Source organism: Miniopterus natalensis, chromosome 2, assembly GCF_054644295.1.
Source record: "Miniopterus natalensis isolate mMinNat1 chromosome 2, mMinNat1.hap1, whole genome shotgun sequence".
NCBI lineage: Eukaryota > Metazoa > Chordata > Mammalia > Chiroptera > Miniopteridae > Miniopterus > Miniopterus natalensis.
In genome coordinates this window covers 86,498,326-86,515,113 of record NC_142082.1, presented here as the reverse complement: position 1 = coordinate 86,515,113, position 16,788 = coordinate 86,498,326, and the positions used below count along the sequence as shown (strand labels likewise).

Sequence of the window (16,788 nt, the reverse complement as noted above, 5' to 3'; positions counted from 1 at the left end):
AATGATTAAAATAACATGCTGAAATATTCATTGAAATAATTCCCTGCTGCCCAGAGCAACCTGAGAAAAGTGCAATTTTATCCATTATTAATAATACTGAATTAGGGCTGCACAAATTCCAGTATATGGTAATTGTTTTGGTAAATTATTATTCTAATGCTAGCAGAGTCCTTGGACGATTTTAGAGCTTTCAGCTAATATAAAACTTTAACAATCATGGCTATCATTGGGTAACATTGTCTAAACTGTGTTACATTCTAAACCAATATTAAAAATATGTTTGACATGCCAGAAACTACTGAATTATGTTCATTACATATGAATGGAACATTTCATGATATCTTTTTTTTCCAATTTAATTTCAATACAAATTGGTGATAAATGCCACTGCTTGAGAAGTCTGTTTTTTCTCTATATAGTATTTGGAGTAATTAACTTTTAAAAAATTTATTTTATTATTTTTATTTTTTTTAATTTAGGGAGAGATTAAGCAAAGAACTTATATGTATAAGTGCATAACCCATGGACATAGACAATTTAATGGGGAAGGCCTGGAGTAGTTAACTTCTGAAAAATATTTCAGATTTTATAGCTATATAATTTTGTTTTCTATAACTTAATTATAAAATATAATGTAAGGGATATAGAAAGGACATTAAAATTATAAGCACTTGCAGTATATTTTAATACACTTGATTTTCTAAACATCATTATAATTACTCAATTTTTGTCAAAATAATGATTACCTGATGAATAATTGTTACAAGCAGTATAATTCTGTTATTAATTTAAGATAGGATAATTTCTATTCTTATAAATACAGAGTTATCCTAGTGGTTTAAGGAAATCCATACTAAAATCTTGCTATAAAGAGCTTCCTTAAGTGTATATTAAAATTAAGCAACTTAAGTCACTAGGAGAGACTGGAAATCTAATGTTTTCTCGAATTCTAACCATAGACATACTTTTCTCTATTCCTTCCATTAAGTGCAACTGAAAAAATTTGGGCATTATATATAAAACATTGGACAACACTGGACATTATATATAAAACAAACATAACACGATTCTGGAAGATGGACAACAGAAGAAGACTGGCTAAGGACCTTGGGGCCTAAGAAACAACACAATGATGAGTTTCCTGGGCAATCTTTGACCTTGAGACAAAAAGGTCAGCAACCAATTAGCCAATGGGTTCAGACCAAAAAAAAAGCCCCCAACAAAAGCCTCTTTCTCTAGCCAAAGGACTGGGAAAGGGGCAATCTAGGAAGACAGAAAATTTTTAGATGACAACTTATACACTTTTGCCAAACACCACAGATAAACTGTGACCCCAACCTACCCACACTAACAAAAGATGAATGGGAAGTCTAGATGTGAAACCTCATGAAGGTGTAATGAGATGCCCTAATACCCTTACTAGGGTGGTATCAGAGAAGGCCAAATATGGATCCAGGGCTTTCATTTCTGCTGGCTGGTAACAAGGTGCCCCACTCTCAAGCAGCCAGCGGAGACCATGTGGAGATCTTGGAATTCTACCCCCATTGAACAATTATGAGGGTCCTTCCCTCTCCCCACTAACCAGCAACAATGGGGCCATCCCCACCAGTGGACAATAGGTGAGAAGCTAGAACTCCCACCCTGCCAGGCAGTAATGAGGAGCCGCCCACTCCGTGGATGTCAATGGAGAGGAAGTGGGAAACAGATTCCTACTTCTACTTGTCAGTGAAGAGGGAGTGACCCCTACTTCTCCTCATGGAGTAACATGAGAGTAAGCCAACTAAAACAGAAGGCTTAAATGAGATAAAACATACCTCAGAAAATGTCCTGGTTTCAGTCTCAAATTACTTATACAAAGAATGTGGAAGATCTCAAATAGAATATAAAAGAACATCAATAGATGCCAATGGTGAGATGATGGGAATGTTAGAATTTTCTGACAAGAATTTCAAATTAGCCCATGATAAAAATGTTTCACTAATCTGTTTGAAACAATTTTTAAAAAATAGAAATATAGCAAAAAAATCCAAAAGTTTTTGCAAAAAAAAAAAAAAAAAAGATGTAAAAATAGTACTAAATGGAAATGTTACAAATGACACATACAATAACCAAAATAGAAAGCTCAGGAGGTGGAGTCAACAGCAGAATGAAAGGGACCAAAAAAGAATTAGTTAACTGAAAAACAACAATAGAAATTATCCTGTCTGAACAACAGAGAGAAAACAGACTAAAAAAAAAAATAAAAAAAAAATGAACGGATCATCATGGATATAAATGGATTATAACACATAACATTTGGGTCACTGGAGTCCTGGAAAGAGATAAGAACGAGAGCAGCACTAAAATAGTACCTGAAGAAATGATGGCTGAGTACTTCCCTAATTTTTCAAAAACAAACAAACAAACAAACACCCCCCCCCCCAAAACATACAGGTGCAGATTTAAGAATTTGACCATTCCAAACATAAGAAACTCAAAAAAATTCATGCCAATGCACATTATAATTAAACTTCTGAAAACTAAGAACAAAGGAAAATCTTAAAAAACAGTAAAAGAAAAATGACATTTCACTTATAGAAGTAAAACAATTAGAAAGACAGCATATTTCACGTTAAAAGCTATAGTGGCCAGAGGAAGTGACAAAATATTTATTATGTGCTGAAAGAAAAGAATTGTCAACCCAGAATAATACAACCAGTAAAAGCACCCTTCAGAAAGAAAGGAGAAATGAAGATACTTTCAGATAAAGAAAAACAAAGTATTTGGTACCATCAGAGCTAAACTAAAAGAATGGCTAACAGCAGTCCTGTAAACATGAAGCAATAAAAAAAACATTGGAACACCAGGCAGAAGAAAGAACACAATAAGCAAAATATGAGTAAATATAATAAGCTTTCATTTTCCTCCTGAGTTTTCTCAATTATGTTTTACTGTAGAAGCAAAATGTATGACACTGATGTTCTAAGTGTATAGAGAGGTAATATTGAAGACAAATATAAATGAGAGAGGCTAAAGGGATGTAAAGGAAGGTGAATTTTCTATACTTCACTTTGGTAAAATGATACCACCCACAGACTGTGCTAAGCTATATAATATATAATGTAATAATTAGAGCAACCACTAAAAAGCTATACAAAAATATATATTAAAAACATAGTTAATGAACCACCAGGAAGAGAAACTAAGAAAACAATCCCATTTACAACCGCATCAAAAAGAACACAGGCACCTCCACTTTCTGAAAGTTTGTGTTAAGCCCTCTGTTTTCATAACAGACCTACACTAGTACGGTAACGGTTTTTTTTTTCATAAAAGCAAAAATCCTCTTTGAATTTCTTTCAGTTAATGAAAACATGTAACAATGTAGGCCCTTTGTAAAATCGAGTGGCATAAAGCAATCTTTGAAAAGCAGGAGATACTCTTTGCTTTAGCCATTTGGCTTAGGAAAGGTTTCATAGAAGCACTCTACTTTCAGATAATGGGGGAAATCTGTAACATATCTAGGAATTAATTTAACCAAGGAGGTTATGTACCTGTGAAATGAAAACTATATTTTTGTGTAAGGTGTAAGTTGGTGGTCTAGTTTCATAAACTCAAAATGGATAAAAGACTTCAATGTAAGTCTTTTTTATGGTTTCACATAAAAAGCCTAGAAGAAAACGTAGGCAGAAAAATATCAGACATTTCAAGTAGCAGAATTCTCACTGATACAATGCCTAGGGCAAGAGAAACGGGGAAAAATAAACAAATGGAACTACATCAAAAGAAAAAGCTTCTGCAGAGCAAAAAGAACCATCAATAAAATGAAAAGGGAAAGCACTATATGGGAGAACATATTTGCCAATGATACATCTGATAAGGGGCTAATTTCCAAGATATCTAAGGAACTCATACAACTCAACAAAAGGAAGACAAATAACCCAATGTAAAAATGGGCAAAGGACCTAAATAGACATTTTTCCAAAGAGGACATACAAATGACCAAGAGACAAAGGAAAAAATGCTCCACACCACTAATCATCAGAGAGAAGCAAATTAAAACAACAATGAGGCATCACCTCACACCTGTCATAATGGCTACCATCAACAAGTGAACAAACAAGTGCTGGAGACAAGTGCTGGCAAGGATGTGGAGAAAAGGGAACCCTAGTACACTGCTGGTGACTGGTGCAGTCACTATGGAACAACAGTGTGGAGTTTCCTCAAAAAATTAAAAATAGAACTGCCCAGTGATCTAACTCCTAGGAAAATATCCTAAGAATCCTGAAACACCAATCAGAAAGAATATATGCACCCCGATGTTCATAGCAGCGCAATTTACAACAGCTAAGATCAGGAAACAGCCCAAGTACCCATCAGTTGATAAATGGATTAAAAAACTTGCGGTACATTTACACCATGGAATACTATGCAGTTGTAAAAAAGAAGGATCTCTTACCCTTTGAGAGAGAGTGGAGGGACCTGGAGAGTATTATGCTAAGTGAAATAAGTCAGTCAGAGAAAGACATGTATACATGATCTCACTTATATGGAGAATCTAATGAACAAAATAAACTGATGAACAAAATAGATCCAAAGACATTGAAGCATGAAACAAACTGACGTATTTCAGAGTGAAAGGGGGTGGAGCAGTGGGGAGAGATTAATCAAAGAACTTATATGCATATATGCATAGCCCATGGACAGACAATAGTGCTGGGAAGGCCTGGGGAGGGGGTAGGAATGGGGTAGAGGGGTTCAATGGGGGAAAAAGGAGACATTTGTAATACTTTCCACAATAAAGATAAACTAAAAACCAAAAGAAAACCATAAGACAATGATGAAAGAAACTGAAGAAGATATAAATAAATGGAAAGATATTCCGTGCTCATTGATTGGAAGAATTGATATTGTTAAAATGTCCATACTACCTCAAGCAATCTACAGATTCAATGCAATCTCTATTAAAATTCCAGTGGCACTTTTGCAGAAATAGGATAAACAATCCTAACATATGATGGAACCACAAAAGACTCAAATAGCCAAAGCAATCTTGAAAAAGATCAAAGCTGGGGATATCATATTGCCTAATTTCAAACTGTATCACAAAGCTATAATAATCAAAAGAGTACAGTACTAGCATAAACACAGACCCACATAGATTGACACCATAAGCATAGTCAACAAAAGCAAAAATAAACAAGTGGGACTACATGAAACGAAACGGTTTCTGCACAGCAAAGGAAGCCATCAACAAAATGAACAGGCTTAATGGGAGAAAAATGAACTGACTTAATGGGAGAAAATTTTGCAAATAATATATCTGATAAGAGGATAACATTAAAAAATATAATAAAAACTCATAAAATTTTCTCTGGCCAGTGTGGCTCAGTTGGTTAGAGAGTCATCCCATACCCCAAAAGGTCGTGGGTTCGATTTCCAGTCAGGGCACATACCCTGGTTGTGGGTTTGGTCCCCGGTTGGGGTGCTTACAAGAGGCAACCTATTGATGTTTCTCTCTCACATTGATGTTTCTCCTCTCTCTCTCTCTCTCCCCCCCTTCTTCTTTCTAAATTAAAAAAAAAACATTCTCTGGTGAGGATTAATAAAAACCACACTCATAAAACTCAACAGCAAAACAAACAAATGAACAAACAAAAAATCTCAAACAGCCTGATTAACAGACTATCTAACAAATCATGTATAGATCGCCAACATGTACATGGAAAGGTGCTCAACATCACTAATAACAGAAAAATGCAAATCAAAACCACAACGAGATATCACTTCACACAAATATAAAGGTTATTATAAAAAAAGACAATAAATAACAAGTGTTGATGACCATGTGAAGAAAAAGGAACCATTCTGCATTGTTGGTGGGAATGTAAATTGGTACAGTCATGATGGAAAACAGCACAAAAGGTCCTCAAGAAGAAAAATAGAACTACAATATGATCCAGCAATTGCACTTCTGGGTATTTATCCGAAGAAAATGAAAACACTAACTCAAAAAGATATATGTACCCCTATGTTCAGCATCATACACACACACACACACACACACACACACATATATACATATATATATATATACACACACATACATATAGCCTTTAAAAATCTATATACACATACATACACACACAATGGAATATTATTCAGATACACAAGAAAAGGAAATCACATTACAATATTAAGACAAAACAAAATGAACAAAAAATCATAACGGCCAAATCAAAATGGAACTAAAAAAATGTTCAAGAAACCCACAGGAAGGCAAGAAAAAAACTATACAGAAACAAAATAAAATGGAGAACAAACAAAAAGAGAAATAATGCTTCAGAAAGAATACTTTCTACAATAAATCCACTACAAATATAATGATATAGTCAGGTTGAAAGTAAAAGAATAAAATAGATATATCATTCAAATATTAATCAAAGGAAAGCAAGAGTTGCTATATTATTCTCAGATAAACATATACATCAGAGAAAATGAAATTACTACAGACAAAGAGAGACTTTATCTAATGATAGAAGAGTCAATCTATAAAGATACCAATCCCAAATGAGTATGTACCAAATAACAGAGCTGCAAAATATGGCAAGCAAAAACTGATAGAACTGAAAGAAGAAAGAGACAAATATACAACTACCCAAAAATGTATACAGACACTTTTTTAAAAAGTTATCTTTCACATGATATCGCTTATACATGGAATCTAAAGAACTTAATAAACTGATGAACAGAATAGATTCAATGACATGGAAGCATAGATCAGACTGATGAATGTCAGAGGGGTGGAGGAGGGCGGGTGGGTGGAGGGGGAGAGAGTAACCAAAGAATTTATGTGCATATATACACAACCCAAGGACACGGACAATGGTGGGGAGAGGGAAGGATCCTCATAATTGTTCATTGGGGAGAAAAAGGGACATCTGTAATATTTTAAACAATAATAAAATTTAAAAAAAAAGTTATCTTTATTGTTGAATGTATTACAAATGTCCCCCTTTTTCCCCCCATTGATCCCCTCCACCTATACCCCTTCCCCCAGGCCTTCACTACCCTATTGTCTGTGTCCATGAGTTATACATATATGCATATAAGTTCTTAAGTTAACAGACACTTTGAATAATTTTAAAGGTAGTTTTTATTAAAACACATTTCATTTCCAAAATTGAGCTATTGGCTGTTAAAGTGTGCATACATTTTTTGGATATATATATACATATATATATATATATATATGTATATATATATCACCTACAAAAATTTTGACAAGGGTATAGAGCATGATGAACAACATTTTTAGAATACCCCAAACAACAACAGCAGAATACACATTGTTTTCAATTGCCTATGAAATATATACCAAGATAGACAATACCCTGGGCCATAATATAAATCTAACTAATTTTAAAGAATTGAAATCACACAGTATACTCCCCTACAAATATGTAATAAAAATATAACTATTTATTAGTCATAAAATAATTCTCAAAGGAAAACAATACATTGAACTGAAGGAAAAATATGATTAAAATATCAGAATTTGTGGGACACAGTTAAAGCTGTACTGACAGGATATTTATAGTACTAAATGCATACATTAAAAAAGATAAAATAGTTCAAGTAAATAATCTAAACTCCCACTTTTAGAACACAGAAAAAGGAGAGCACAGCAAGCAGAAGGAAGGAAATAACAGTAGAAATCAATGAAACTGAAAACAGAAAAACAATAGAGAAAATCAATAGGACAAAAAGCTGGTTCTTTGGAAAGATCAATAAAATTGAAAAAGAAAAAAGAGAGAAGACACAGATGACCAATATCAGAAATAAAACGGAATAGCACTATAGACCCTAAAGACCTCAAAAAAAGCATAACAAAATACTATGAAAGGCTCCACACATATAAATTTGACAGCGTAGAGAAAATGGACCAATTCCTCAAGTACAAGCTATCACAACTCACTCAATATGAATAGATAATATGAAATAGAAAATACAACTATTCAGAAAATTTAAAATATTACTTAAAACTCCACCCCCCCTCCCCAAAACCACCACCACCACCACCAAACCACAAAATAAGACAGAAAAACTTCAGGTCCAGATGGTTTCAATGGAAAATTCTATCAAACCTTTAAAAAGAATTAACCCTAATTATACATGATTTCTTGTAGAAAATAGAAGAGGAGGAAATATTTCTTAATTAATTTTATGGCTAGTATCTTACCAATACAAAAATTAAAGACAGTACAAATGGAAAATCTACAGACTAATATTCCTTATAAGTAGTCACAAAAGTTCTTAACAAACTTTTGGCAAATAGAATATACGAATATGTAATAAAAGTTTTACATGATGACCAAGTGGAGTTAATTCTAAGGGTGGAAAGCTGGTTCAGTTTTTGAAAATTAACCAATATAATCTACCATATTAACAGCTAAAGAAGAAAAGCCATGTAATCATATTAATCAATATAGAAAGAAATTTGACAAATTTCAAAGCCATTCATGATTAAAAAAATCTTCAGAAAAAAAAGGAATAAAGGGCAACTTCCTCAACCAAATAAAAGCAACTATAAACATAGAGCTAAAATTATACTTAAAGGTGAAAGACTAAATGTTTTCCTGTAAAACAAGGAACAAGGCAAAGATATCTACTCTCACCACTCTTATTCAACACAGGACTGAAATTTCTAAGCCATGCAGTAAGGTGATGAGAGAGAGAGAGAAGAGAGAGAGAGGGAGGGAGGGCTAAAAGGAAAAGAAGAAATAAAACTGGAGAGTACTGAAGATGACATGATTGTCTATGAAAAAAAAGCACAAAAATCTATCAAAAACTTCTAGAACTAATGATTGAGTTTAGCAAGGTCGTAGGACACAAGAAAAACATACGGATATCAATTGTGTTTCTACATGCTAGCACAAACACATGGAAACTGAAATAAAAATATAATTTTAAATTACTATAAAAAGAGAACTACTTAGGTATAAATCTAAGAAAAGATGTACAAAACTTGTGTAATGAAAAATATACAATATTAATAAAATAAATCAAATATCTAAGTAAAATGGAAAGGCATACCATCTTCAAGGATTCAAAGATGCAATATAGTAAAGTTATCGATTTTCCCCAAATTGATATACAGGTTTAATATAATTTCTCTCAAAATTCCAGCAAGAGTTTCAGTAAATACAAACAGGTTTATATTCTCAAATTTATAGAAGGAAAAAGTGGGGAGAAGTAGTCTACCTGATTGTAAGATTTATTACATATTTACAGCAATTGAGACTGTATGATAAGGCCTAGGGATAGACACATAGATTAATGAAACAGAATAGAGAACCGAGAGAAAGAGACCCACACAAATATGACCAACTGATTTTGACAAAGGTGAAAAACAAACTCAATGGAAGAAAGATAGCTTTTCAATGAATTGTGCTGGAGCAATTCAACATCCATAGGCAAATAAACAAACAAACAAAAACCCTGACCTAAATTTCACGCCTTATACAAAAATTAACTAAAAGTGGATCAGAAACAAGTAATTCTAAAACTATTATAATTTTATAAAAATAAAGAAAAAACAACTGGGGATAGGGCTAGGTAAAGAGTTCTTATATTGACCCCAAAAGCACAAGCCATCAAAGGAAAAAATAATAACTGGGATTCAGAGAAATTAAAAACTCTTGCTTTAAAGATGAAAATGTTAAGAGGATGAAAAGAGTGGGAGAAAATATTTGCAAACCATATATCTGAAAAAGGACTAGCATCTAGAATACATGAATTCTGAAACCCAACATTAAAAAAGCAAACTATACAATTAGAACATGGGCAAAAGACATGAAGAGACATTTCACTAAAGAAGATATAAAGATGGCAGATATACACAGGAAAAGATGCAGAACATCATTAGCCATTAGAAATAGGCAAATTAAAACCACAGTGAGATATCACTACACTTCTTATCAGAATTGCCAAAATAAAAGATAGAGACAGCACCAAATGGTGTTAAGAATATGGAGAAACTGGATAAGTCATTCATGGCTGGTGAAATAGAAATAGTACAGACACTGGAAAACAATTTGGTAGTTTCTTAAAAAAACTAAACATGTAACTACCATTTGACCCAATAATTTTACGCATGGGCATTTACCCTATAAAAACAAAAACAATGTTCACACAAAAACATGTACACAAATGTTTCTAGCAACTTTATTTGTAAGACTTCTAAATTGGAAACAACTCAGATGTCCAGTATACTTAAAAAAACAAAAAAAAAACACAAAACAAAAAAAAACTATTGTTAATGTTAAAATCTACCAATAGCCTCTTTATTTCAAATGTCTTTTCTGTGTTTTGTTCTACTTTAAATTGCTTACCCTTTACCTTTGCAGACTAAAAAAAGTACTCATCTAAATTCAACAAGTAAATAATACACTTCTTGATTCATAATACAAACTTAAAGCACAAATAACAAAGACAAATATTCATGTATAGTTTCTAAAATCCAAAATCCATCCCTCCCCCTTTTCGTGTGTGTGTGTGTGGGTAATAGTGTTTGAGAATATTTGGATATTTGTTCTTCTAGTACTTTTCCTATTATCTATGTGTAAATTATCCTAGATTGCTGAGAGTCAGTCTTTGATCATATTTGGGGTTTTCAATATTCAAACAGGCAAACCCTTTTAAAGAGCCTTCTGTTCCTTCTGAACCATCCTTGTCTTATTGTTTTTAAAGATGGCAGAACTGAGTATAGATGAAATAATAGGCACTGAAAGTTGTGTTTTCTTTGGATCATCTTCTAAAATTACTGTTAGTCCTCAAGCAATAGGCCAATCCCACAGGTATTGTTACCTAGACAGTGATGGGAACAGCACCTCTGAACTTACAAAATTGTGCCAGCAGTACTTTCCTTGCTGTCCTCCTTCTAAATCTACTGTAGTGTGGCAGGAAGTGGTTTTCTAGACTCTTCACCCACTTTCCTTTTTTCTTCTCTTCTCAAACCCTAATGGAAAAAATAACTTTCCTTCCTCCCATCTCTCCTTTCTTTTTTATTATAATTACTTACTGAGAGATATCTCAATGGTAGTAAGAAAAATACTGGTTTGTTTTTATAGATGCTCCATTCTGATGAGTCTGAAAACCCTAACTAAAGAGACCCCTAGAAATGTAGAGATTATACTGATCCAAGAAAATTCCACAAAAGCTGGTAGGAGCACCTCTGCGGCCCTAACCTAATATACCCTGGAAGCCATGTTCCTGGAGGGTGGAGAAGACAGAGGGTAGAAGACACAATCTAGGGACAGATGGGACTAGAGGAAGTTCACAAAAGCTTGATTATTTGGGCTAATTGAATACTTTGTAGGAAAACTAAAGCAAAACTGTGGACTCCTGGATCGAGGCAGAAGACTGCCTTTTCCCTGGTAAATGGCTATAATCTTTACCATTGTGAGACCTGACAGAGTACAATAGTTTTGTAGGCTACACCTGTGCTCACTCCAGATTTAGGTTTTTCTGGCATCTGTCTCATAGTTTTGTGTTGTTCCTTTGCCCTATCTGCTCCTGCTCTCCCTTCCATTTTTGGGGGTATGTGTTTTCCCACTCACAATGGTTTCTTTTTTGATAACATTTTTTTCTATTCTATTTTCACAATTATGTTTAAAACCTCTCACAAATATTGAAAGTTATTTCTTTGTTGAATTCCTTGTCATGTGACTTATACTTTTTTGCCAAAATTTTTGAAATCTGCTTTTCTACATATCTAACATTCCCATTATTAAAAAGAAATATGTGGTAATTTATTCATCACTAATCTATGGATTACTGTTATGGGCCCACAAAGTTCCTGCCATGGTGTGCAAAATATGTACATATGCATTTTGGGGGAAGAGATCTGCAGTTTTAACAGAATTTTCTTAGAACAGTTTCTGATACAAAAATGCTTAGAAATATTGGTAGGAGCATATAAATAATTGTGTCCCCATTTTTCTGATTGATTATACTGTTTACCAGTAAGTCACGAATCATTACAGGTTCTTCTGTTGGCAGGACGATATGTCTACAAAAACTTATGTTCCAACACTATTATATTGGGCATTTGTGCCAGCTTACCAATCTAGGAAATCATTACTCTGTTTCCTCTTCAAACTTATTTCCTTCTCTCCTTCCTTTAATGTTTCCATTCAAAAAGATACTTACTGAGCACTTATCCTGTGAAGATATATATATTTTACAGCATAATGATAGGACGCATTTCCTTCCCTTTTATCCTCACTTACACGTTCCTCACTCTGTTTTCCCACTGAAGTTCATCAATATTACACATCCATGGATGCTTTAACTAAATTGTTCCTCTATCAGTCTTTCCATTTAACATTTGAGCATAATAAAATATACTTTGCCAAATTCTTCTGCAACATGTGAGACACTGGAAAAAAGCAATCTATTATTAGACTACTCTAATAAGTTTTTAAAGAGTCATTGTATATGTGATTGTTATTAATAATTTATAAGTACATCAAAAAATTTACTCTGTGATATGCCTATTTAGGTCAGTATATTTTGTTTTCTCTGAGAGTTTCATTTCATACCACAGGTTAGGTTTACAAGCACTTGTCTTCATAAAGGAGGTCTAATTTAGATTCCTGTACTTGGAGATCAGCCAGGTAAGCAAATTCATGCACCACTGGGCTCTCATCTCCACAGATGCACAGGCAGTCATGCTTCAGCTGAAGTTCTGTTTGAATTTGCTAGTTTATCGCTGTTATACTCTCATATACTACCTCTAATAATGTCAAGTAGGAGGGTGAATGTGATAACATATGTACATTTCTATCTATCATCTATCTATCCATATCTATCTATCCATCATCTATCTATTATCTATCTCTATCTATCTATCATCTATCTATCATCTATCTATCTATCTATCTATCTATCTATCTATCTATCTATCTATCTATCTATCATCTATCTATCATCTATATCATCTATCTATCATCTATCTATCATCTATCTATCTATCATCTATCTATCTATCTATCTATCTATCTATCTATCTATCTATCTATCTCTATCTATCTATCTATCTATCTATCTATCTATCTATCTATCTATCTATCTATCTATCTATCTATCATCTATCTATCTATCATCATCTATCTATCTATCTATCATCTATCTATCATCTATATCTATCATCTATCATCTATCTATCTATCTATCATCTATCTATCTATCTATCTATCTATCTATCTATCTATCTATCTATCTATCTATCATCTATCTATCTATCTATCTATCTATCTATCTATCTATCTATCTATCATCTATCATCTATCATCATCTATCTATCTATCATCTATCTATCATCTATCTATCATCAATCATCTATCATCTATCTATGTCTTTATAGCCTTGTTTTTGTCTTTCATGACTGAATTATAGAAATACTGAGATCATATATATGTTTTGTTCATGAATGTAGTTTTATGAGTACAGTGTATAACTGCTGGGAAAAAGTAGGTAAACAGCCAATAATTAGTAGAGGGAAGATTCCCAGTTAAGTTGTATCATAATGTTACTATTGATGTAATGTTGTTCATTAAATGAAATTTGGTATTATTTTAGCATAAATAGAGTTCAGGAAATCATAATTTTTCTCCATATAATTACTGTTAATTACATTTTAGATTCTTGGAAATGAGCTCAATTTTCTTAAAAGGTATTGCTCCTTTCCCTCCCAAGAAAGGATCACCTTCATAAGCTAGGGGAAAATCTGAATTTATGTGGTAAAGCATGACTGAACTATTAAGTGGTTAATTTGTTTTTGGCAACAAAAAGTATACAGTGGAACACAGACAAGAGTGAAAGAAACAAAGAAATATTTTGCTAGAAACAAACATAAAATACAGTGAGAAGTTTAATATCTAGTTGGCTAAAGAATGGGTGGTGGTAATCACTGAGGACAGGACTTCTATGCATGGCTTCTAATCCTGTTAAGAGCAAACAAAAACACAAATACAAACAGACAGACTAATAGTTAAAAACAGTTATCCTCTTCTCTGGACACACTGCAGATTGTATTTTCCCATCTGTTTTGAAACTAGGCATGCCTGTATGACTTTCCTCAGCCAACAAAATGTGAGCAGAAGTGAGTCTCTTCCTGACAAAAGTTTTAAGAGTCAATATTCCCTTCCTTCCACTGTAGTAATTAAATTATACATTGATATGGAATCTCAGCATCTTGCATTCCTGAGTGATTTCAATGAGCAGAGCTTTCCTGCAGAACCATGCTGGAGAGGTATCATGAGTGACAAACCTTTCTCATATTGAAACACTTAGATTTAAAGGTGGTATGTCAACTGTAGTATAATCTAACCCAAGAATTGAGTAAGTTACTAGAATAGTAATACTTAAGAAGGGCCAATATTAACTGAGAGCTTATTGTGTTACAGGTACTTTCTAAGCATGCAGTAATTGGTTCATTCTACATAAATTCCCTATGAGATAAATACTGTTATTAACCCATTTTTACAGAAGAAGAAATGGAGGCACAGAAGACATTAAGCAATCAGTCCAATATTATGCAACCAGTAGGTGGCAGAATACATATTTGTCCTCAAGCAATCTGATTTCCTAGCTTGTGCTATACTGTCTGTACCTTCAAAGGAAGCAATCAAGAAAATGAACTATCTTGAGGATGTTACACTGAAAGCACCAACACAGTTTCATGCTTCTTTATAACCAGAACTAATTACTGTGAATAGAAAAAAACAACTAGGAGGTATGTAGAGTACTGAGTGTGTATTATGCATTGCAGTCATTTACTCATCAAATATTTATCGAACTACTACTATGTGCCAGGCCATAGGCTAAATACTAAGTATCCATGGATGAATAACCAACATGATTTCTGCCTTTGAGCAGCTTTCAGTCTATTTCATAATGTAAATAAACAAATAAATTAATTAATGTGCAGATAAAACTGGCTCCATTTTAAAACAAATCCACTGGATTCCGTAACCTCCTCCTCTTTTCCCTGTGAATTCTGGAATGTGCACAGAGGCCTTGAGTTAATCTTGAACCATTGCTAATCCTTTCTCCACCCTTTAGCCTTTCCTCAGGGCCTGGCTCAGAGTAGGTGTTCAATAAGTATTTGGTGAATAAATGAATGAAATACACAATACACACACAGTACTCTACATACCTCATAGGTTTTTTGTTTGTTTGTTTGTTTTTCTCAGAGTAATTAGTTTTGGTTATAGAGAAACACAAACAGCTGTGTTGGTATTTTCAATGTAACATCTTCAAGGTAGTCCACTTTCTTGGTTGCTTTCTTTAAAGATACAGGGTACTGCCCGGCTGTGAGTGGCTCAGTGGTTGAGCATCAGTTGCAGGCTCGATCCCTGGTTGGGGGTGTGCAGTAGGCAGCTGATCAATGACTGTCTCATCATTGATGTTTCTGTCTCTCTCTCTCTCCCTCTCCCTTCCTCTCTCTGAAATCAATAAAGATATATTAAAAACATTAAAAAAAAGATACAGGGTACTAAGAAATCAGACTGCTTGAGGACAAATACTTTTAATTCACCCAGGATCTGGGCCCTTTGTTCCCCTCGATCACCTTGCATTACTTCCGGAGTAATAAGTCCCTGTCTTGGGATATAAAATGGGTGGTCTGGGGGTGAGCAGTGCAGGAATCATGTTTGTCCTGCTGCCACTTATGACTGCTCTCTGTTAATTCCATATTAAACTCTTTAAATCCACAGGCTGGACTTGTCTACATGTTCTTCGGCCCTTTGGCTCTGTCATTTGAGGCCCACTTTGCAAACAGAGAGTATTCACAAAACAATTAAACATGTTTTGTGTTAAGGAAAGAGATGAAATACAGTAACAAAATGGTGGGACCAACTTACTGCATAGGTGAGCATGCAAGTACACAGATGTGAGCATGCTGATGACACATGATTATAAAAGATGTTGACAAAACAAATTGTGTATTTATTGGCACTCTTAGATCTCCTCCATAAGAAAAATCATCAGCTTGCTATTTAACATGTCTTGTGTCCTACTTAGTCAGTTCCTAGTGATATATATTACCTCAGTGCTGTGTGTGTATATGTGCATGCACTCATCCACACTATATCTGTGCCTATACATTTGACATATGTCTTAAGCCATTAATACTGTTCTGATTCTTTCCTATGTATTACTGGGCACTCCTTCCAAGGTCCTCTTTCTCCCACTCTCTAATATTCTCTCTAACCTGAAGCTGTGTATCAGATCTGATAATTTAAATTAAAAAGTGATTGGAGAAGCTCCTGAAAAATCCATCTTTCCTGTTGTTGAAAAGCATACTCTCACATTCTAACATGGTAAAGTCATAGTACACAAAGACAAATCCTAGTCTTCAGCCAAATATTTTTTTTAAGTCAAGCTAGTTTTATTTCAACATGATTACTGAACCTGCAAGGAGACAAGGTTCCATAATCAGGATTCCAAACACTGTACTAAGGGTGCATCCCAACTTTTTGACTACATCATTTTTTGTCATGCATATCAGTGAGGAGGAGTTACTACTATGAATCACAATTCTTGCTAAACTCTCTGAAACATTTTGGATTCACAGTATAGGGAGATAGTGACCGATGAATGTACATAAATTGAACAAGGTTCCCAAACAACTATAATGAAGCTTTTGATAAAAACAATCAGTGAATATTTTAAAAGTGTAGGTTAGACCACATAAACTATACTTAATAAACGAGAAAAGTTTTGTTAGCAACCAAATCAAAC

The 16,788-nt window shown here is 33.8% G+C and overlaps 1 protein-coding gene across 4 annotated transcripts in view; it reads right to left on the bottom strand.

Annotated features, from left to right (window-relative positions):
- Positions 1–16,788, bottom strand: part of NBEA (neurobeachin) — an 816,964-nt gene that overhangs the window by 285,524 nt on the left and 514,652 nt on the right. The window lies entirely within an intron of this gene.